This window comes from Myripristis murdjan, chromosome 23 (genome assembly GCF_902150065.1).
Source record: "Myripristis murdjan chromosome 23, fMyrMur1.1, whole genome shotgun sequence".
In the NCBI taxonomy this organism is placed as follows: domain Eukaryota; kingdom Metazoa; phylum Chordata; class Actinopteri; order Holocentriformes; family Holocentridae; genus Myripristis; species Myripristis murdjan.
In genome coordinates, this window is record NC_044002.1 from 20,684,900 (window position 1) to 20,707,345 (window position 22,446).

The window sequence follows — 22,446 nt, forward strand, 5'->3', positions numbered from 1 at the left end:
AGCGTAATTTTTTATCTCTGTGTGTTTTTCCCATTTGTGTGTCTTCCTCCAGGCTGGATTGCAAATTCCCAAAGATCAAAGCAATTTAAAGGAGAAGACGTTTCATTTGGAGACGCGGCTCATTTATTTCTATGTCTAGTTTACATTTCCCACTGTGATTCTGCAATGCATGCCATATATAACTAGATTTTTTTTTGGAACAATTACTTTTTTTGTCATGCTTTAAAGTCATCACAATAAAACGAAAAATGACTTTTACAAGTTGTTAGCCAAGCTATGTCAGAATATTCACCTATTCAATGCCAAATAATTCACTATATTTTAAAAGCTGTTTAATTGCGTGTCATGTTGCCCCAGGAGGCATGAACTAAAATTTCAACCAGTAAAACGTTCAATTTTTGCCCAACCCATGAAATAACCCTGCCTTTCTCCTCCTCAGTGATCTGCCATTGGTTTTTACACGTTTGAGTGATGCCTCTCTGTGTTAAGCCCTGCCCCGGCAGCCTGCCTTAAGAGGCTCTCAAAATAGCTTTTCATTGTGAATTTCACTTCACGGTATTAAACCGAGCTTGAAATTAACTTCCGCCCCGGCTAGGAAATATGAAGACATGAATTTGACAGTCACGTTTGTTGGCAGCACGTTTTTCAGGGATTATTTCTTGGCGGCGGCTTCCATTTCCACCCGTGGGTGTCGGGGGATTTGATTGAAACTTGAAAAAAAAAGAAACATCGGTATTACCCTTTCACTCAGCAAAAGATCGGCATGGGAATTTCCGCTGCCGATGGATTCAGTCCATCACCGATCCCTGATCTTATTCATCCAGACGCCCAACCCTAATTCCTTCCTCCTGCTGCTGTATCTGCTCAGCCCGCCCAAGGCACAAAACATGTTTTCTCCAAACCCAGCAAAATCTGACACCTGACCATTAACAGGCGTCAAAGGAGCGCTCACAGGCTGGAGCCAGGGCTGTGACGCAAGACCCTCTGACATCATTTCCTGCCGGCAGAGCCCACGCTGACCGCTTTGTTTGAGTTGGACGCGGCGGCGGTGAGCTCTTGTCACAGCCGGGTGTGTTTATGTGCCATGCTTGGCGTTAACGCGCTGCGAGAAAAAGGGCTCTGACTCTGGAGCTGAAACGCTGCTCAAGTCCTCTGTGCTGGCTCGCTCTCAAAGCACTTTGATGCCGTTTGATGTGTGTGTGTGGAGTGTGTGTGTGTGTGTGGTGTGTGGTCGTAGTGGTCGTTTTGATCAGAGCATCAGTTTAAAGTGTTTTCAGAACCTTTTTAACAAATCTGAAACTAACCTGTGCTTTCTGGAGACCTTTGTACCCCTGGTTACATAAACCAGTACCAAGTCGCTGGATGTGGAATGTAGCTCCGCCCACTTCACCCCCTCACCGCTTCAACTTCATTCAAAGCATCTCGGGAATTAATCTTTCTGCAGATGAACGTGTCCAACATTTCAGATCAGTCACACGAGAGCCTCTGACGCTGCAGCGACACAGAAAGTTCATTCAAAGCACTTATTTACCTTGCAGCTTAATTACATTTCCAAACTGGAGCTCACAGACAAAATAATCCAAGTAATCCAGCCACATCCGAGTGAGAGCGGAATGTATCCCTCATTTCCATCCAAAAAATGCATTTTTTAGCCTTAACATTTGGTTTTATTACAGCCAAGCTGCTGTGAACCCGGAGGCAGGGTTTGTGCTCTCAACACCCTCTAGTGGCCAGAAGTTGCTCACTTTAAGTTGCAGCTTTAAGTCGTTTATTTATGTTTTATAATACATTTCCTTGTAGTATTGTGCCATGATAATGTACTATAATGTTCCTTGACGTGAATAAGTTGCAGTAAAACACACATCGTCGCTGTCCATTGAAAACCTTGCATCTCCATTTTCGGTGATTTTCATATTTTAACCCTGTAAAGCCTGAACCATCAAATAATTGACCGAAAATTCCAATTCTTTGAAACTGGAGCCAAAAAAAAAAAAAAAAAAAAAAAAAAATCAAATATCAATTCCCAACTATGAGTTTCAATTTGTGTCAGGCAATTGTGCTTGAATTTTTTTTTTTTTTTTTTAAAACAAACAAAAACATCATAAAACACAAAAAGTCTTTAACACATTGGTAATTCCAAACATATAAAAGAACACTTTTCCTTCCAAACACAGAAAATAACACTTTTTCCATTATTTAGTATGATCTTTTTATTATTTTGACCAATTCGGTGAAAATGACCTCAGTATACCTGCTGTGTTAAATTTAAGACAGCCATTGTCAACACGGTTTTACAAACAAAAACGTTATGAAATGTTCAGTAATTTCGCATTGCATCAGCTCAGTAATTTTTCCTATCGATGTTTCAGTAAAAATTTGCTGTACAGTTGATGTACAAGGCTGAAAACAGTCATGTCTTAAATGTGACATGTGCGGCTTTATAGGGTTAACGTATTTGAGTATTTACCTGCTCTTCTGTGGGCAGCTGTCAACGTAGAGACTCGACTGATTTCCTTAGTTTCTGATGTGGATATACATGGTTTTGGTTGGGCAGCAGAGATACGTACACTGCAGATCAATCAACAATAAATTGGGAATGGCTTTGTAATGTACAGGTGTGTTGTTGTCTAAAATGAGAGGATTAGGCTGTGCTGCTCACGAGTGTGTCATTATGAGATTGTCTTGCACGAGAGGCGTTTCTGCCTATTAAATTAAAATTATCACGATACATTCTTATAATTTCAACAAACAAATGAGACCATCGCGAAGAAGAATGGCGGCCTCTAGTGGCCTTTACACTGAATTTTACATCGTGTGACAATGAGTCGGATTTGAGGAGAAATCTGCTGTGTTGTTTTACAGCACAAAACAGACAGAGGGCGCTGTTCCTCCAGAGCAAACAGCCTTGCAGAGTCACAGCAGATGGTGGACGAGGTGGAAGGGTGGCGGTCACTTCCAACGGGATTATCCTCCTCTTTAATTTGACGATGATATATAGATGCTTTATAATGCACCTTTAACCTTATTTGCTTATTTCTGTGTCACTGAGTTACATGTGTACTGATGAGTCTCTGCTTAAACGGCAGCAATTTGTCCTGATTTCTGCGACGTGGACACCCGACATAGAAGAGCGATCAGGTTCTACTTCCTGGTTGGAAACTCATAACCGATAAATCCGAAAAACAACACTGACTGCAAGGTATTTTACAAGTTAATCTGTAACACAAGAGGGATTTACCCGCGCTGCCCCAAACCAGGCCGGCCTGTCCATCACCTCTCTCGGTGGTGAGTGTCACTCCGTCATCGCGGCCATTTGCCATTGTTGTTTCCACACCCCGATGGCGTCAGGGGGTCATGGTGCAACGCTGGCACAGCAAACCCCAGTTCCTGTTTCCGTGCTACTGGAACAGGCCTTTTGTTCTTGGAACACACCCTCCCGTCTTAAATTAGACACAGAGTTTTGACATTTGACACCGTAACAGGCTGCCGCTTCCTCGATTATGATCCGCTCCAGTCCGCTGCAGCCTGACAGCACGCCGTGAGATCGGACGTCATCTCTGTTTAGACGTATGGCATGCGTGACTCAGCCTTCTATAGGTGTGTGTGTGTGTGTGTGTGTGTGTGTGTTTTGTGGCTTTGATGTGATGCTGCTGACTGTAGGTTGTACACGACTCCGAGCATGACAAAGTGTCTGCTGCTGGCATCACGCCCACCAGGCTTTCTTATAATAACCACTCGCTTCTCCCTCTCTCTCTCTCTCTCTCTCTCTCTCTCTCTCTCTGTATCTGTCTCTGTCTCTCTGTGTCCTAATGGGTGTTCCTGGTCTGGAGATCTGGTATTGCAACATGCGGTGATGGGGATGATGGATTTCGACATGCAGGACATCCTGTTGCTATTGATTTCTGAGCACGGAGGGGGAAAAGGCTCAGGAACGCTTCTGTACGATCATTGATTGTTAACAGGCAGGGAGAGAGAGAGAGAGAGAGACAGAGAGAGAGAGAGAGAGAGAGTTCGTGTGGGAGTCACATGAGTGGTTCGCAATTCCTGAGCAAGCGCTGGTCGGCTCTGGTAGAAACCGTCGCTTGAGAGGAGAGGCAGATGAAGATGTGCGCTTGTTTATGTGTTTCTGCTGCAGGGTGCTGCTCTGCGCCGCCGGTTGTCGCCGCCTGTTGAGCGTCGTCTCGCCTCTCCGTCCGTCTCTGAGATGGTCAACGTCTGAGATCATTTGTGTGCCACTAACGCTCCTTTTTACCCCCCGACCTGAAATCCAGCCACCATCCAGGACCTGACCTCAGCGTAAACGGGTTAACCAGCGATTCAGTCGTGCATTCAGATCCGAGTTTCGGCTCCAATCAGCAGAGGTGGAAACAGGTCACCTGCTGACAAGGTGTGATGATACAGGACGAGCTCTACATTTTAGGAAGGCCGCTTTAACCCCAGTGTAAATTTAACCTCTGTGATATCTCTGAATATCAGTCATATCTATAATATCAGTCGTAATCAAACAGGTCTGGGTTGGCAGATCCCTCAAACTTTAGCTTTAGCCACTTTCATTAGCTTTGCTACTTGGTTAAGGTTAGGAAGGGGTTTGTCATGATGATGGTTAAGTTTAGGTAAAAGGTGATGGTTAAGACAGTGGTGGATACAGAACATGGCTAATGGGTGGGCCTGTTATTTCATTTTGTTTATTTTTTTAGATAGACATGTATAAAATGATATGATGAAAGAAAAAAAAAAAACTCTCGGACCCGTAATAAATTTTGGTATGCAATTTCCTAGTAGGCTACTCATTTCATAAAATAAACGTTGGAAAAAGGACATTAAAACATTTATTTATTTAGTTAGTTATTTTTTGGTCTTGAATCTGATAGGGTGGGCAAGCTGTCAATCTGGGTGGGCCTACGCCCATCCAGGCCCACCCATAGATCCACCTCAGGGTTAAGGTTAGGAGACCTAATTCAATGTTCATTAACATTAAATACGAACGCGGTTCTTGCTTGGGTCGGGACTCGATCCTGTGATTTTGGAGTGAAGGTCCGTGTGGCTCCTTCTGGCTGAGACAGATTGACAACAGGATTAGACGATAAGAGCCTTCCGATCCACTAGAGGGTGCAGTACGGACCGACCATCCCAAACCTGTGTGGTGGATTATGACAGATATCGTCCATTCAGCGGAGTGATAACAGTCGAACTGGGTGGTGATCTGATAAATAACCAATAAATCACCTTCTTTTGGACTGGACTCTCCCTTCTGTTCACAGTTTAGTTATAATGAGACTGGAGAGATGAAACAGCAGAGTAAACACTGTGTTTCGAGTAAACCCGGAGTTGAAATGTGTGTACAGGACTTGTGCAAATAGAGACAGTGTCACTTGCTTTTTTTTTTTCTTTTTTTTTAGCACGAAGTCCCGGGTTTAAAGAAGTGTGTCAACTTGTGACTGAGTGAGAGGGCGCAGAGGAAGAGGTGCGCTTCATTCGCTCTGTCCTCGATGAGAACGCCCCCGTTTGGACCAGCGATGCTCTTACAAAATGAATGACGGCGTGAAGTTAACATGAAATAGTTGTTCTTGTAGGGAGCTCAGGGTGTTTAGAGAGCTTAATCTGAACTCAGGGCGTGTTTTGATGCAAGTCTGCCTTCTTTCAAGATAATGGGAATTAGAATATAATCTGAGTCAAGCATATGAAGTGCCCACAAAATGCAAGGTTGTTTGTATTCAGCTGTTTTCTGCGTGTGTTTTCAACGGATAGGAGGTCAAATACGAGAAAGAATTGGATTTTCTTTGACCGTGCCCCCTCACCTACCGCTCCCCCCTCCCCCCCCCCCCCGATCCCTCCACCAGCACCAAAACTGCCCAGTAAACACGCTGCTTTGTGAGCCCATGTGGCGCTTGTTTACGAGCCCCGGTTTGCTTTAACTGGGAGGTGTGAACCTTCATAAACCGAGCACAAAAACGCAGCAGAGCCCCTCAGGTAGGATCTGAAAAACAAATCGCACCTTTTAGCACCCTCGGCCGTCCGGATGATCAACAAGCCAGATCCTCTGTGACATACAAATGAAATATTGAACCGCAGGCAGTGTTTTTTTTCTTTAATCTTTTTTTTTTTAATAGTCCGGGAGCCAAAGGGTTTTTTTTCTCAGCTGATTCTTGTAGCTCGGGGTCACCTCTTAAGAAGTCAAGAGGGTGCCGAGTGATATCCCTTGAGCATTTTTAGTTATTAACCCCTTAATGCCTGAAACACTAAAATCCCAGAAAAACAGAGATTTATGGTGTTTCATGCAAAATACTTGATCTAGATGCATCAAATATGCTTTCTACAGTGCTTATACATTACAGTGGATATGTGAAATGTATTTGATTTGAGATTAGGGCATTTTTAGATATTAACCCCTTCATGCCCAAAACACCAAAAATACCATAAAATTAAGATTTATGAGACTTTATGCACAATAATCAAGTCGAATGCATCAAATCTGCTATGTAATGTTTATTTTTTTTTTAATGTTTATATGGAAGTGGTCATGCACAGCATATCTACTATTGTAGATACAACCCAGAAGCACAGACAGAGATGAGAACCAAGTTTACAGGAAATTATTTATAAAATAAACCCAATCTAAATCCTATCTAACCTAACTGGTGTGGTGTGTATGGGTGCCTTGGCCAGTGTGAATGGAGTTTGTGCTGTGCTATGCTATGCTTGCTGACCCCTATCTCCCTGACATCTCTAGTAAAATAATATAAAGCGAGATCTTCATTTGCGCACAGACGGCTTGTAGGTGAATCTTTCATCCTTCACTTTAAAGTCAGTCTGCCCACGCTGTCAAACAAAACGCCCACACACACCGGCAGCACAATCACATGTCGAGGGGAGAGCGTTTGGCTTTAGATAAGGCCGATTGTGTGGAGTCATAGCGGCGGTGCGGTGGCAGACAGGGGATTCCTGGAACGTAATGAGCTCTGCCTGTAACACACCGCTCTTTTTGGGAAGCCGGGCTGGCACCGGGCCAAGAGGGAAGCGGAGGGCTAGTTTCTGCTTTATGAGTGTGCCTGTGGTTACTTTTTTTGTTCACTGACTAACTGTGCATGCATGCTCGCCGGCGTGTGTGTGTTTGTGTGTGTGTGTGTGAGAGAGAGAGAGAGAGAGACAGAGAGAGGCAGCCTAAATGCATTCATCACATGGCTGCTGTGCGCTAGGTCTGAGAGGCCAGAGCGTCACTGTTTGAGTTATTTGAAGATCTGCTTTTGGCACCACGACGCCAGTAAAAGGTTGATGTTTGTAAGTGTAATTGTGCGTGTGTGTGTCTCTCTCTCTCTCTGTGTGTGTGTGTGTGTGTGTGTTTTCTGACTCATTGCTTTGTGGGCTTCAAGAGAAGTGTGTCAGAATAAAAAACAACTGCGGACTTAATTCAAAATGGTCCCAGGGGTGTTTTGAGTGCTGTGAGTAGGTGTCTCGCAATCGTTTTACTGTAACTGGTTGATACATCTCTACCCCTCCTCCCCCCCATCTCTCTCTCTCTCTCTCTCTCTCTCTCTCTCTCTCCCTCTCTCTCTCCCTATGATACCAGCTCGTATTCCGGGTTGAGTGAGTCAGGCTTCTGTCATCACGATTTACCACCCGAACCCCACCCCTTCTTTAAGGATCGCCCCACGTCACAGCACCTCACCCATCCATCCATCATCCGTCCTCCATCCCTCCGTCTGCATCCTAATCAGGGGCGAGGGGGTCTGACTTGAGGCCAGGACTGAGGTGAAAACACCTCTCTGTTTTTTTTGTTTTTTTTTTCGTCTCCTAACGCCTGTTTCCAGCAAAGTGGTGCATATCGGCGAGCGGCAACGGTCTGCTATTTTTAACCCGCCTCAAATTAGGTTGTTAAGGCTGTTTATCCGTGTCCAGGGAGAGGACAGCCTCTCAGGCCCAGCAGGCCAGCCGCCGCAGCGCCGACAGTGGCCGTCAGCGCTCGGTCCGTTCCCGGAACTGAGACCAAACAAAGCCAGATGTTTGAAATTCTCTCGAAGGAGAGATTTTTTTTGTTTTGTCCTCTCCTCTCCTCTCCGGGGTGGAAAATGAGGCGCGGAGGAACACGTCAGCCTTGTTTGTGTTCTAAAATCGCAGGAACACTTGAACCTTATCTTAAGATGTGGGCTCACTTTTTCCAGGGAAACATTTATAGCTATGTTTGTACTTGAGTGTTTACTTAAAGGATAATACCAGTGTGCCTGTCTTCTAGGTTGCCCTCCGCTATTTTTTTTTTTTTTCCATTTTTCCTTGTTCGTCGTGCAGTTTGAGACACCAGAGATGCTTTGCTCCTTTCCTGAAGAAGCCATTATCTGCCATTCATTCTTGTCCACCGTGAAAAACAACAACGGAGATAAATCATCGCAGTTGTCACGGAGCGTCCGTTTCATCAGTATTTCATTGTGCCGCGTCGAGTGTTTTCATATCAAAGCGGCGATAGATTTCACTCTGCTTCCTGTCAGTCAGCTGACAGCCGCAGGAAGAAATGTGTTTCTCCTCCAGGAAATAATCCCTCAAAAACCTATCTCACCTGTGTCTTCTTATTTGCAGTATCTCTCTCTCTCTTAGAAATAGGTTTAACAGCATAAGGATTATTTCCTGAGAGTAAAACAAGATGAATCTCATTATATACAGCATAACAAAGTGTGTGAACAAGACAAACACATGAGTCGTGTCTCGTCACCTCCCGGCTTTGGGTGTGGCCCCTCCTGATGATTGACAGCCGCTCTCTCCTATAACCGTGCCTCTACTCGTGCACCTGACTCCTCACTGCACCTGATTGGAGGAATGCCTCACTCACGGGCCGTCCTCTTTCGGGGTTTCAAACCGGACCAACAGGACGGCCCTTTCGGAAACGAGACATAAACCCTGCAGCTGCGGCGTCTGTCTTCTTTTCAGATCGGTGAGGGTTGGTTTAGAAAGTTTCTCAGGAGCTTCCAGAGGCGGTGAGTCACGGTGGATGCCCCGAATTTGCATAAAGTAGCCCCGGACCTCAACTTTACGCAAATGGGGAGATGCAAACGTGACGTCCCGTCTCTCGAAACGCAGTGCTACCGGAATGCATTCCACAGCTGCTTACATAGACAGTGAAGAGTGGGAAGCGTGGAAATGACTGATCCTGTGGACACGTACCATCCGAAAGGCTCTAATTTGGTCTCCTTAAAGTGGTTTTTCTGTCTAAGTGGTATCTCTGTCTGGCGTTTGTGGGTGTGTTTGGAGTGTGTGTGTGTGCCTGTGTGTGTGTGTCGGTGTGCAGCGCTGCAGGTGTAGATGCCGCTCAGATTGCTCGCTGACTCAAAGCCTCGTCGTGCTCCTCGGCTGAGATTGATCTCCGCTCGCTCCGCCGGCGTCGCTCCTATTAGCATAACGCTGCGCACACCCAGCACCCCCCCTAAGGCTATTCCTCTGCATGGCCCACGCCTGAACCCATCGCTCTGACGCACATTAACACACACACACATGCACCTGAGGCTATACACACTTCAGCGTGAGACACATTATGGTAATCCAACTGACAAGAGACACTGTGGCTGTGTCTCTCAAAGTCTTTTAGCCATATACATACATATAGACACTGGTTAGCGGTGATAATGGCCCATAGAGTTGCACACCATTCTCTGCTCAAGGCCCCGTGGAGCATTTTGTCACGCTTTGAATGCTTTAATGGTTTGTACTCGCCTGGAATGATGAACGGGATCCGTCGAAAACATTATATCTTAGACACCACCGGTGCGGTTTTGATTCAGAGCATGATGTGTTCCAATCATAAAAACTCATAAAAACACTTATTTCCCTGATGAGGGCTCGATAGATGTCAAATTTTAAAATTCAAAGTGTGGATTTTTCAGATGCTGCTCGTCTGATATTGATGAAACTCGATTAACTGCACATTAACGACACCACGTTACTTTTAATTTAACATTAAACAGTTGATTGATTTGTGGCTGGAGGCTGAGCTATCACCACAGAAGGAAAAAAAAAAGATGAAAAAACAAGAACAACAAGGAAGAAGATAGATAGATAGATAGATAGATAGATACTTTATTCATCCCGAAGGAAATTCACAAGAAGGCTGACTACGACACATGGTTGGCTATAGCTGAGATGTTATAAACGCATCCTGGACTATTTGTTTCCGAATTTATATTTTATCCTAAATAGACATGTAATACGCAGGATAATGTGCAGCCAGTTGATCATTACTGCAAAATAAACCTCGATGAGGTGATGAGGACCCAGGGGTCTTGTATTGCCCTTACTTGTCTAAGGGGGGCGCTAAAGGGCAGGATTTTACACTCAAACATAAAATCTGATGACCCTGAGGGGGCGATAAAATTAAAGATTGAAAATTTTTCAACAGCAACGGAAACGTAAAGCGATGTTTCATCTTTTTTCTGATTGGTCCAAGGGTTGCTTGCATCATTACGGCTCATTGATAGTCAGTGTTAAGTGCGGATACAGATACAGATACAGATATGGCCGTAGAAGAAGAGGCTTTTTTTTCCGCTGGCTGTTAAAGATCGATGAAGCGTGAAAGTTTCTAATGTTACAAGTAACCGACCTCCGATTCTGATGTGTGTGTGATGACAACGCAGGGAGGAAACTTCGCTGGGAGCTGCGCAGCACCCCCGACAAAATCGAGGAAATTGGCTCAGGATGTTGTTTATAATAGGACGACAACTGGAACCTGATACTCTTACGCCAACACACATACACACACATACACACACATGGATACTAGCATCACAGACACCAGTGTGTGTGTGTGTGTCGTCTGGCTTTCCCGTCATGAATGGCTGGACTTGTGCTCGTTTTTTTGCTCCCTGCATCCAGTGGAAAAAAAAAAAAAGTTTCCTTGACTGTGTGAGTGTTCTTCCACAGGATCACATCGGCTTAAATCAATACGGGACGGGTCAGCGGTGACCTCTGCGTGATTCACCGTCTGTCGAGTCGTCTCGAGCATCCTCACATCCTCACATCCTCACATCCATGCACCGGCGCTGAATCGCTCCAGTGTTTCCTGGAACAGTTACACATGAACAATGAGGTGGTGACAGAGGAGGAGGAGGGGGAGGGTGGCAGGGCTCCTGGGGGGGAAAAGAGGCTCAGTATCAGGTCAGTGGCCCCGGGGTGCCGGCTCACTTGGATAGCCTGCCTGCCGGAGGAGGGGCCCGCGGGGAGACGTTAGAGGAGTCACGATGCAGAGGATGATTCATGGTTTTTAATACCGCAGACGTGACCCAGCGGATGGCAGGCGCAGGCAGTCCTTCACCCGGTCTGTTACAGGAACAATTGAAGGGTTTCATTTCTAAACGCTGCCTACCCCCTCTGGGAGAAAAGAAAACGCTGCGAGATATTCATTACAAACACCGGCGATTGCACTACCCAAGCCTTTGGTTTTTAAACTGGGCTCCGGGGAGCTCCGGCGCATGAGGAATACTTTAATTTCTCTGTTATTTTGGTCACTAGAAAGCGATGATAAAATGAACAGGGATGACCCACGTGTGGTTATTAACTCCCATTTCTAAACCATAACTAACCACAAACATCTTCTCAGACGGCGTTCCCTTGGGCAAAGTCTTGTTATTAAATGGCAGTTTGTGGTCTAATGTGTTTGAGACAAAGCTTAACCAGTAACTTTTAAATGTTGCAAAAAGTCAGGTTCCCATTTTGGAAAGAAACTACTCACTCTGTGATTTGGGCTTTTGGATGATTCAGATTTATATCCACTCATGAACACACACATATTGTCGCTGCCTGGTGTCACAAAGAGACACATCCTTTTTTTTTTTTTTTTTTTAGTTTTGCGATGATGCATTTGAGGAATCTGATAAAAGAGCTGAAGTCCCCATGAAATGACAATGTCACGACTTCTGCTTCCTGTAAATCAGAGGATCTTAAACAGTGACATCATCCTGCACCAGCGCGTGGAAAGGAAACCGTCACGAATCTTTAAACATCCTCTCTCATCCACCTGTCCCCTCGAGTCAAAGTAAAAATAAAGAAAGTAAAAAAATAAAGAAAGCGGGAGTCCATTTTAAAAGGGTTTGAGGTTGGAGAATCCACAGAGGAAACATGTCAACCGTATTTTTGATAGTATTCTATAGGAGGTTTTATTTGCTTTGTGCTTTCATGCCAGCAGTCATTTCCTAAGAGAAGGTCGTCTTAGGTAAACGCCTCGTTCCTGCAGAGACGTCTGTTTTTCTGGAGCTACAGGAAAAACAGCCTTGTTTTTAGCTTGGCCACCTTGCATGCCTGAGGTTCTCCAGTGGGGTTTTGGGAAGGTTTCGAAAGACCACGGGTGGTTTTCCCTGCTCACAGTGAACCATGTAATCCTCCGAGTGGAGTCTAAACATGAAAATCACCAAAATTGCAAGGTTGTGGGGTTTTCGCAACCACAGCGACATGACGGACGTCACATTTCGGACTGAAACCCATCATATACACACAAGCTTGCGCACACACAAACACACACACACACACACACACACACACACACACACAGATATTGATCATCCCTCCCTCCCCTGTTCTCACCCAGAGGTGTGTGATGCAGCTTGCAGCAGGTGGTTCAGACAGCGCTGTGGCACGGTGACTAATAATTCCTGTCAAATTGTGTGAACATCCTGTGCATCTCCTCAATTAATGTCGCTGCCCCTCCTACACACTCCCATCCATCCATCCATCCATCCATCCATCCATCCATCCATCCGGCCATTTTCACTTCCAACATTTAAAGAACAACTAAACCCCAGACCCAAATCTGTGTGAAGCCTGACCTCTAATGGTGAAGAAGAGGAGTACCTGGTCTTTGGTGGCAGGTGATGTCACCATCCAGGTACTTTTACAAAGATTTGGGTTGTTTAGTTTGTCTTTAAAGGAATAGTTTCGATTTATTGACACAATTAGACAATGGCTTATTGACCACGAGTGATATCAATACATATACATTTTCTCCAGAAACAATCCCCATAGTCAGATTTGTAACTGACTTCAAGGGTTAGGGCTAATATTTTAAGCCACAAATGTAGCTTCAAACAAATTTAGTTATAACTAGTAGAAGGAAAATGTGCGTAGTAATACTCTGGTGTTATTTGGTGGAGAAAATAGTTCCAAGATGGATCATCTGTATGTCTAATGGGAATGATAAACTTTGAGATATTTCATTGCGGATGATTGAAACATTTTTTAGCCGTTGTTTTAACAAACTTTGTGGCCTAAAATGTGAGCCATTAGTTTGTCTCACAGATTCGCCCGACAGCTGCTCAGTGGCTCAGTGGCGATCAGCTGACAGGCGCTCCAAACGGTCTCCATAAGCTCTCGGTTTTTGCCCGTTCGCTGCTGATTTCATGCCGTGCTCTTTTGCAGCTCGCTCTGCCGCCCCGGCATCCTCCTGCTGTTACAATCATGCCGGATCATGTCGGCTAGCTATGCTTTTAACTGCCTATTGCTATGCGTGTGTGTTGTTATGATTTAATATGCAGGGGGATTACGGCTCCAGCAGGTTCCTCATGCTGCGAGGAATCCCAAAGCTCCCTCAAGCAGAGCCGGTCCGCCAAATACAACCGTACCACCGTGCTCATTCCCTGATAAGTGTCTCCGACTCAGCCGCTGTTCATTTAGCGACACGTTTTCCGAGACAACAAAGTTCGCCACGACTCCGAGATAAAGCCCACGCATCCGGATCACAAGTCGTGCCAACCTGCGTCCGTAATCGTGAACTATCCCTTTAAGACCCCTCAAGAGCATCACTGCCTGCTCTCAAAAACAAACCCATGACTCTTCCTCTGTGTCTGTGCATGAATAAGCGTGAGATTTAGATGCTTCACACCGAATTAAAACACAATAACAATGTGTGCCTATTGCGCATTCGGTGTCATATGAGCTTTTTTTTTTTTTTTTTTTTTTTTTTTTTTTTTTGTGGTAATCGGCAGCTGCCTGGACGTCTGATGTAAAAAATGCATGACCTAGGCGTGATGTGGATGTGAAAGGCGTCCAATTATCAGCACAATGGAGTGTCGCCCTGTGACTCAGCAGAAATAGCGTGGACCAGAGGAAAAAAAAAAAAACACGAATATCTTATGTAAACTTGAGCTCATCATCACGTAACATCGTTTCTCCCTCTCTCTCTCTCTCTCTCTCTCTCTCCTCCCCTCTCCCCGTCCTGGCAGGCAGTGTGTACGTACGAAGCGGCAGGAAGGATGACATCACCGTCACCCGTGGGAGCCAGGGCCTGCCATTCATGACAGCGGTGTGTGGGAGCCTCTGTCTCTGCGTGTCACTTCCTGGGAGAGAATAGAACAGGAAGCCAGAGTGAGAGCTGACAACAAACACTCGCCTCACCTCCACAAGGAAGCCTTTCACCCAGAGGGAGAGAGAGAGAGAGAGAGCGAGAGATGTGTGTGTGTGTGTGTGTGTGTGTGTGTGTGTCCTTTGCTCATTCATGCTGCAAAGTGTTGGTCTGCCTGGCCTGTTGTTATTTTGGGGTTTGCATCAATCCGATGGGCATCACGATGCTGCTGCTAGGTCTGTTTGCATCTCGGACGTTAGGAAAATCCTGATCACGTGTCGTGCAGTAAGTGAATCATCAATGAACAGAGTCCGATGCAGTGACAGCAAACCAAATCAATACACCGTGTGTGAAAACCGCACTGCAAAAAAAAAATCTCTGTCTTAACAAGTCGTTTAGTCTCATAGTCCGTGTTAAAGTCTTGTTTTTCTACGAACGCTTATCAACTTGTTGCCAGAATTTTCTTGAATCAAGTGTCATTTTCTTGATTCTGGTGAGCTGATCGGCCTCGTTCTTCCTTGCTTCAACAGATTTAATCGATAGATAGATAGATAGATAGATAGATACTTTATTCATCCCGCAGGAAATTCACAGTTTTTCAGCAGTATCCACAGATTACAGATTAAATAAATAAAAAAGATTTTAAAAATAAATAAATAAATAAAAAAAAAAAATAATAAAAAAAAAATAAAAATAAAGAATAAGATCTAAGTACAACAGAATAAGATCTGAGTACAACAGAATAAGATCTAAGTACAACCCAGTGTGCAAAAAGCAATGTGCAACAACAAAACAAAAAAAATCTTGCTTCCAGAAACAAATTGTAAAACAAGGGAAACTGCACGAGTGGGATTATTGCATTCAAAAAACATCCTCTGACGGGAAGTTTTCATTTCCTAAGAAAGAATGACCACCCAAAATGTGACGTCACCATCCTAGAGGAAAAACTTCAACAGAAAACAGATCATCACTGCGTCGCTCTTCATCCTCCTCCTCTTCCTCATCAGCAGGGGAAAGCCAGATTCACTCTCGTTGTGGAGCGAGCTTTATCCGCTCAGCGATTCTTCTCACTACATTTTCCTTTTTTTCTGCATCTGCGATTTTTGTAGCCTCCTATTGGATGTTGTGCTATCAGGGTGGCGCCAAGCTGCGCTGTGATTGGCTGGGAGCGACACACCCGCTGTCCCAAGGCCAACGCCCACAAGAGTCCCGAGCTCAAAACAAGAAAAACCAGGCAGATGGCAGGGTCTCTGCAGACACACACACCAACACACACTGCCAGTGGCTCATCAATGATGATGGAGAGGGATTATTTTTGTATGAGTCTATACATTGTGTTTAAGGAAAATCCCACTCATCCTGCCTTTAAGCCTCAAATGACTTGTTAAGATGGAGATATTTTGCAGTGCAGACACTGAGCGGTTCAGTTCTGTTTCAATTCTGTTCATCTCTCAGATCGGCTGCCACCAAACATGCAAATCCTTATATGGCGTCAAGGCTGCACCATAAAAGACTGTTTGCCGTGTTTTGTTTGGTTTCTTCGCTGCTCGCAGAAAACAAAACTTGTGTTGGCGGCACGAATGCAAGGAGTTTCTGTTTCGAGCATCTCTGTTGCTTGCAAAAACCATGAAATCAAACATTTGAGTGTGTAATCCTCACATAAACATGTTCTGACCGTGGAGCGTGTGGTCAGGATTTGCATAACGTCTCGACAGGCTTGCACAGGTTTGCCTTGGTTCTTCACTCTCTGTTACTTTAGGGTCATTGGGTGGCCAAGTGCACTGCAAAAAAAAAAAAAAATCTCCATCTTAGTAAGTCATTCAGTCTCATATTCAGTGTTAAAAAATACTGGCAGCTGGGTGGGATAATCTCTGTAGTTTCACTTGTTTCAGTTTTTTTTTTTTCCTGGGAACAAGAAAATATGTTGAATCAAGGCAGAATACGGCAGATTAGCCCACGAGGATCAAGAAAATGACCTGATTAGGGAAAACTCTGTAAAACAAGTTTCAGATAATATATAAATAAGATTTTAAGACTGAATATGACTCGTTATAATGGAGTTTTTTTTTTTTTTCTTGTGGAATGTCCTGCAGGTTCATTCTGGCCTGCTGGAGGAAGTGCGAGGGAAAATAGATTTCCCCAGTGAGGATCAGCAGAGTGTCACAGCATCATGATCGTATGTCATTATAACCCGAGCAGCTGCAGGAGCTTCCGCATGTTATGTCGCCCTCTAGTGTCCACAAGTGGAACGACAGGAGTGGCAAGGTGTGTTTAAACCAGAGGTGGCAGCATGGCAAAATGTTGTCATGAAAGTTACATTCCTCTGTTAGTTTAGCACACACACACACACACACACACACACACACGTCACAGCAGGCTCTTATCAAAACACTTCTAGGAGACTGATTTTCTCACCTTCACACACACACACTTGTTACCTGGACGTGTCACACACAACACGACGCGCCCCGTGTTATTGCCTCGGCCATTATGGGTCATCTGACACCGAGCTCTCAAACACCTGCGAGGGCTGTAGGGACAATGCAGCATTTAGCCTCGTTGTCATGACGACCCCGCGGTTACATAAGCGTCGGTTCCCAGAAACGGCGGCGTACAGAGGTCTTTGTGCTCTGACACTAGACACCACACACACTGCCCTGCCGTAAGCCACATTCCTCCAGTCGGAGCGGCTTCGGCCCGACCTGTCAGGTGGGAAAGTGACGAGTGTGGCCGGCAACAGCAAATCCCCTTTAACAAGCCATTTAATCTACCAGCGAGTCCTCAAATATTATGTTTCCTCAGATGAGGGAGGAAAGTCTGCCAGCCAGGATGCGTGGCAGGTGGCAATTTGCTTTTTGCAGTTCAAAACAGCTTGACTTTATCTCAATGCTGGGGGAGCGACTTGCCTTGATTCACAATGTTATCACTTGAAAATTAATTAAATGACTGAAACTACATTGGAAATAAGTGAAGTTATGTCCGTTTTTTCCACTTGTTTCAAGAAAAATTGGATTTTAAGACATGCAACATTAAAGGTTTTGTGAAAGTATATATCCACGACATTTTTCATATAAATAAATGTGCATTTTGGCACTTTCTATCACCGGTTGATAAAATACAGCAGTATTTCAACGTGTTTTCAGTTCCTGGAGGTTTAATATTTGCGGTTCTAAATACTCAGTGGCTTCCTGCTGCACAGGAAATGGTGCATTTTATATTTCCGGTTTATTTGGAAGAAGAACTGGGTAGTAAGCATGAGCAGCCACAGCCACCGTAGCTGAACAGGCAAAGAAAAGAGAAACTCAAACTCCATTAACAGGAAATCTAAGTCCCACCTCATTATTTGATTGACAGGTGAAAGGAGTGTTAGGATTTTTTTTTTTTTTTTTTTTTTCAGTGTGTATGGGTGTGTGAGAGGGACACTTCCACGTACACACACAGCATTTGTTGTTGTGTTGTAAATGTTGTAAAGGGCAGTCAGTATGACATTATAGATAAGGATAAGTGGAAATCAGTGTTGAGGCAAGGAGGGGTGTGTCCTTGTCCCATCACATGCACAACAGTGTGTGTCATGTGTCCATACACACCTGCAGGACAGGTACAGGTACAGCCCAGTCCGTTCAATTGTAAAATGACTGCTGACAGGCCGGGGATGTTGGAGGAGCTATTGTTAGGCCAATTCAATGGGGAGTTTGCACGCCTGTACACACACAAATACATAAACACATATATATGCACTGAGTCATACGGGGCTGTCCGCACTGTCATCATGTGCTGCTTCTGTCTTTTTTTTTTTTTTTTTTTCCACAGGATCCATGGCAGTGAGGCTGTTAAAGCTGTGAGGGTCCAAACTTTGGTTTAGCCTAAAGTAAGTACCATTACTACTATTATTCTATTTTGAGTGCTTTCCTGTCATTTTTAAGATTAAAATAACTTAACACTGCAAAAAAAAAAATCCATCTTAACAAGTCATTTGGTGTCAAACTCAGTGTTAGAATCTTGTTTTTCTTAAAACAAATGAAAAAATCTGCCAGTGGCATGCGATAATGCCACTTGTTACCCGCGTAGTGTCACTTTTTTCAGGATTGTTTTTTTCTAGGAAGGAGTATTTATGTGTTGAAACAAGGCAGAATGAGAGAAAATGACTCTTCATTCAAGAAAATTCAGGAAACAAGTGGGATTATCTCATCACACTGGTAGATTTTTTTCACCTTGTTTGAAAAAAAAAGAAGATTTTATCACAGAATAGGAGATTAAACGACTTGGTATGAGGTGCAGTGAATGGTGCACTAACAGAGGCGTTTCCTGTCATGTATTGTCAGTCCGCCGGGTGTGCGCTGTAATGCTGATTCTGCTCGGCTGGAGGTGTCGAGTGAATTTCACGTGCCAGCCGTCCGTGTCGCCGGGCTGCCATGGCAACCGCGCTCACGTTAAAGACAGGCCTCGTCCTCGCAGAGAGCGCTGCCACGCTTCTCCTCCGTCTGACAGGATGGCTCATCCTCATCCTGTTTGACATGTACGGAGGATGCCACCTGAAAGGGTATGACTTTTTTAACCTTATTTTGGGTGTTGTTGTCGTTGCTGTATCGCTTTTTAAATCGTGTTTTCTTCAAACTAGCCCTCTCATCATGCTGACTCCTAGTTATCAGTGTTAGTCTTACTTTATCTTGTTCTTTCCCCATAATTTTCCCTCAAGAAGCACCATGGGTCCTGTTGTAAATAAGGATTCACTCTTAATGAACTTGCTAAAATAATGGGTACATTAAAAAATACAGCCACTGTTATCTTTTATATTCCTTTAAATGACTCTCAAATAAGTGTTAGTTCACCTCACCGCTGCAGCTGTGGTCCGACACCGAACGTCTTCCCCCAGAAGCTGGTTTCACATGGTGGTTTAGATTTGTGTTCCCATTGTCTAGCACCATTTGAAATCAGTGTTCTTGGGGACAGGAGGACAGCTCTGGCAGTGAGTGAGCGACGAGAGTGTCTCCCTCCCTTCCTCTTCCACTTCCCCCTCCTCCACCTCCTCCTCCTCCTCTTCTCTTTCCCCATTAAAAGATGACTGATTTCTTCTGGTGCTTAGAGCCCCCTGCAGCCTTCTAGCACCATTTGAAATCGGTTATAAAACATGGGATTAATGCGTCAGAGTCTTCCGCGATGACCATGAGGAAAAACGGCAGCTACCGGCTCCTCCTGTCCTGAATCAAGCTGGACGGGATCTTATCGGGCTGTACAGGACGCCCGCTGAAGGCTGCTCCTGTAGACTGTGCATGAAAAATAGATTTATATCCTGCACTGTTCAGTCATCTGTCTGCCGTCTTTATATTGCATCTATATTTTGTTTATGTATTTATTCATGTACGCCGCCTTTCCGTGCCAGGACTGGGGATTAAATCCCTAACTCCTGGCAGTGTTCGTGCCTCTTGAACTCCCCAAGGCCACATGGGAAAGTGGAAATAAGTGATGTTTTTTACTGCCCCAAAGCACGAAAGGACCGTGAGCTGCAGGAGGTTGATAGGGTTGTTCATTATTACCAATAGCTCAAAGAATACTTCCCCCAGCGCGAAGATGTCTGGCTTTCAAAACTCACTTTCCAATCTGTTTTATTATTCTGGTATTTAGTATGGTGATATATTACTTTTCACCAGACATTAGGGCTGGGTGATATATCGATATTCTGTAAGTAGAATGATTTTATGAACTGTTCTAGCTGTTCTGTTGTTTGCCTCTACTTGCTTGGGTTCACCATATCCACATTATTAATGACTGTTTATCACAAATCTCTTGTGTGTACAGGAAATGTCTTATGAAAGCCCCAATAAACATCCCTACAATAACGTTCCAATGTCAATTATGAGTTATTTAGTCAAAGATCCTGGTTCCTCATGGATTTCATCTCTAATTAGCAATTCCAGGACACTATAAACACGTGGTCTGTAATTTTCAATGTTGCAGTTCCCACTGGTCACCACTAGAGGCTGATTAACGGCACGGATTGCCCCTTTAAGTTTATGAAGTGGCTTTAAAGTGAATGAACAGAAGCTTTATGTATTTTTATGTATTTTTTTATATGTATTTGATATATCTTTTTATGTATTTTCTTCCCTGTGATGAAGTTAAATTTCTCACTTGCCATTGGTCAACAAACAACATAGAACCAGACCATGGTGCCGTGGAAGACCAAGACTTTGGAAAAACAGATATTTCTTTTTTTTTTATATGGATTTTTTTTTAATGGACTTTCATCCAGACTCACCATGGGTCTACACACAACACAAAACAAGACCATGGAAACTCAGGAAAGATCCTGTCCAGCAGACACACAGCAGAACCTGACTTTGTGGAGCTGATAGCATCAGAGGGAAGGGGGAAAAAAAAAAGAAAAGAATGAATGGGCTGTGCAAGAATTTGAAGCTCTGAATTTTCCCTCTCCATTAGTGGCTGAATGAGCTCCGAAGTGAGAAACACAATGTTCTGGAAAACAGTTGCGGTGACAGATCTTTGGCTGCTTATCTTATCTTCGCTGCTCTGTGTCCTCACCGCCTCTCGTTGCCAAGTCACACCCTGTGAGTTCAGTGTGGCCCGAGCTCCAACAACAACAAGACGAGCTGGAGATGAATTTCAAAGGGTAACCGAGGGGATGGAGAGGGTTTCAAATGTGGAATGAACCTGATCGGGAGGACTGGAGGGCTTTCATAAGGGGGAAACGGAAAAGTGCAGGATGTGCTTCATCGTGGGCTCAAGTTATCTGTTGATGCATCTTTGTCTTGTGTTTGTCCATCAGTTCCTATGGTAATAACACCTAGGAGGGCGTTCTTCACCGTATCTATGGGTACAGTGATGCAATCTGTAAACAGCAGCAATGATAACACCTCTCATAATCACAGGAAAGAAGATCCTCCAAAGACTGTCAAGGCTTTGGAGGATCTTGAAGTACCGATCTCACAAGGTCCTCCTGAAAAAGGCATCGCAAACCGAGTGTTTTGTCAACAGATACGGGGTCAGATGGTCGTATTCCTTTAGGATTTGTGTTTTGCTGCTTCTTCTTAGGACATCTAGGTACAGCGCAGAGGTTCACAGCCAGAAAGGTAGCGCTTGGTTAGTGAAATAAAACACTTCTGTTCGAAACGAAGATTAATGATCGGTTTGCGAACCCCTTTCTCAGGAGAACGTTCTGAGTGTATGAACACAGAGCTTCCCATTTAAGAAAAACAACTTTGTATTAGTTTTTCAAAGCCATTTGCAGTTGCTCATTGCTCCATTGACCGCTGTGGTAGCCGAGCGGGAGCATGCACCACGTCGATATCAGGATCAATATCGAAGCAAATGGTGAGGATGAAGCCAGGCCATCTGTAAATTGGTTCCAGAATAACGAACTTATCCTTTAACGAAGGAATGCACACTGACTGGAAAGTCCCCTACAAAATAATATACATACATAACAATAATTAATAATGGATGCTGTGTAGCTCCCAGGTGATCACATCAATCTACATTAACAACTAATTCAACCAATCAGACTGCTGGAAAATACTGATTATTCAATATCAGAATCAGCATCAGTCTTTATTGGCCTTGCATATTTGCATATACAAGGAATGTGACTGGCCTGGCTATTCTCTCAATAAAATATAAAGAAATAAATACAGGGGGTATTTAATTGACAAATTTACAATGTAAACAAGTGTGCAACTAAATGCAACTAATTTACAGTATGAGGATAATATACAATGTAATACTGACAAATGTGCAATGTAAGCGTAATGTCAGTGTTAGTGTCATCTAAGAACAATTGTTCTACTTTTTCTTTTTTAATTATTTTTTTTAATCAGTCTCCCTATGATTAAGTGACTTCCTAAGATCTGAAATGACACTGCATTTTCTCTACACTATGTTTTATTATTTATTTTAGAGCATTATTTTCATTGATGCAATATAGACATTTTTTCCATAAACAGATGCACACAAAAATAAATACATTAAAAAAAAGACAGAAAAACAAAGTTATCCATACCACCCTCCACCCACAACACTGGTATGTTAGAAAGTCTGTTATGTATGTTAGAAGTCCTAAGATATATTTTAATAAAATATGAGTTACAACATTAAGTAGAGGGACAGGAGGGCAAGTTTTGGTA

General features: G+C 44.0%; 2 long non-coding RNA genes across 4 annotated transcripts in view; both read left to right on the forward strand.

Annotated features, from left to right (window-relative positions):
- Nucleotides 1-14,883, forward strand: part of LOC115354898 (uncharacterized) — a 67,141-nt gene extending 52,258 nt beyond the window's left edge. For both annotated transcript variants that reach the window (XR_003927822.1, XR_003927823.1), the window contains exon 3: nt 14,190-14,883. This is a non-coding gene — a long non-coding RNA (uncharacterized LOC115354898). The remainder of the gene's footprint in view (nt 1-14,189) is intronic.
- A 137-nt stretch (nt 14,884-15,020) lies between these two features.
- On the forward strand, nt 15,021-20,675 carry LOC115354896 (uncharacterized). Of its 2 annotated transcripts, XR_003927821.1 has the most exons (3): nt 15,021-16,573; nt 18,119-18,176; nt 18,631-20,675. It is a non-coding gene; the product is annotated as an uncharacterized LOC115354896 (long non-coding RNA). The 2 variants fall into 2 exon arrangements; XR_003927820.1 differs by having other exon boundaries at nt 15,021-18,176.
- Nucleotides 20,676-22,446: the final 1,771 nt, after the last annotated feature.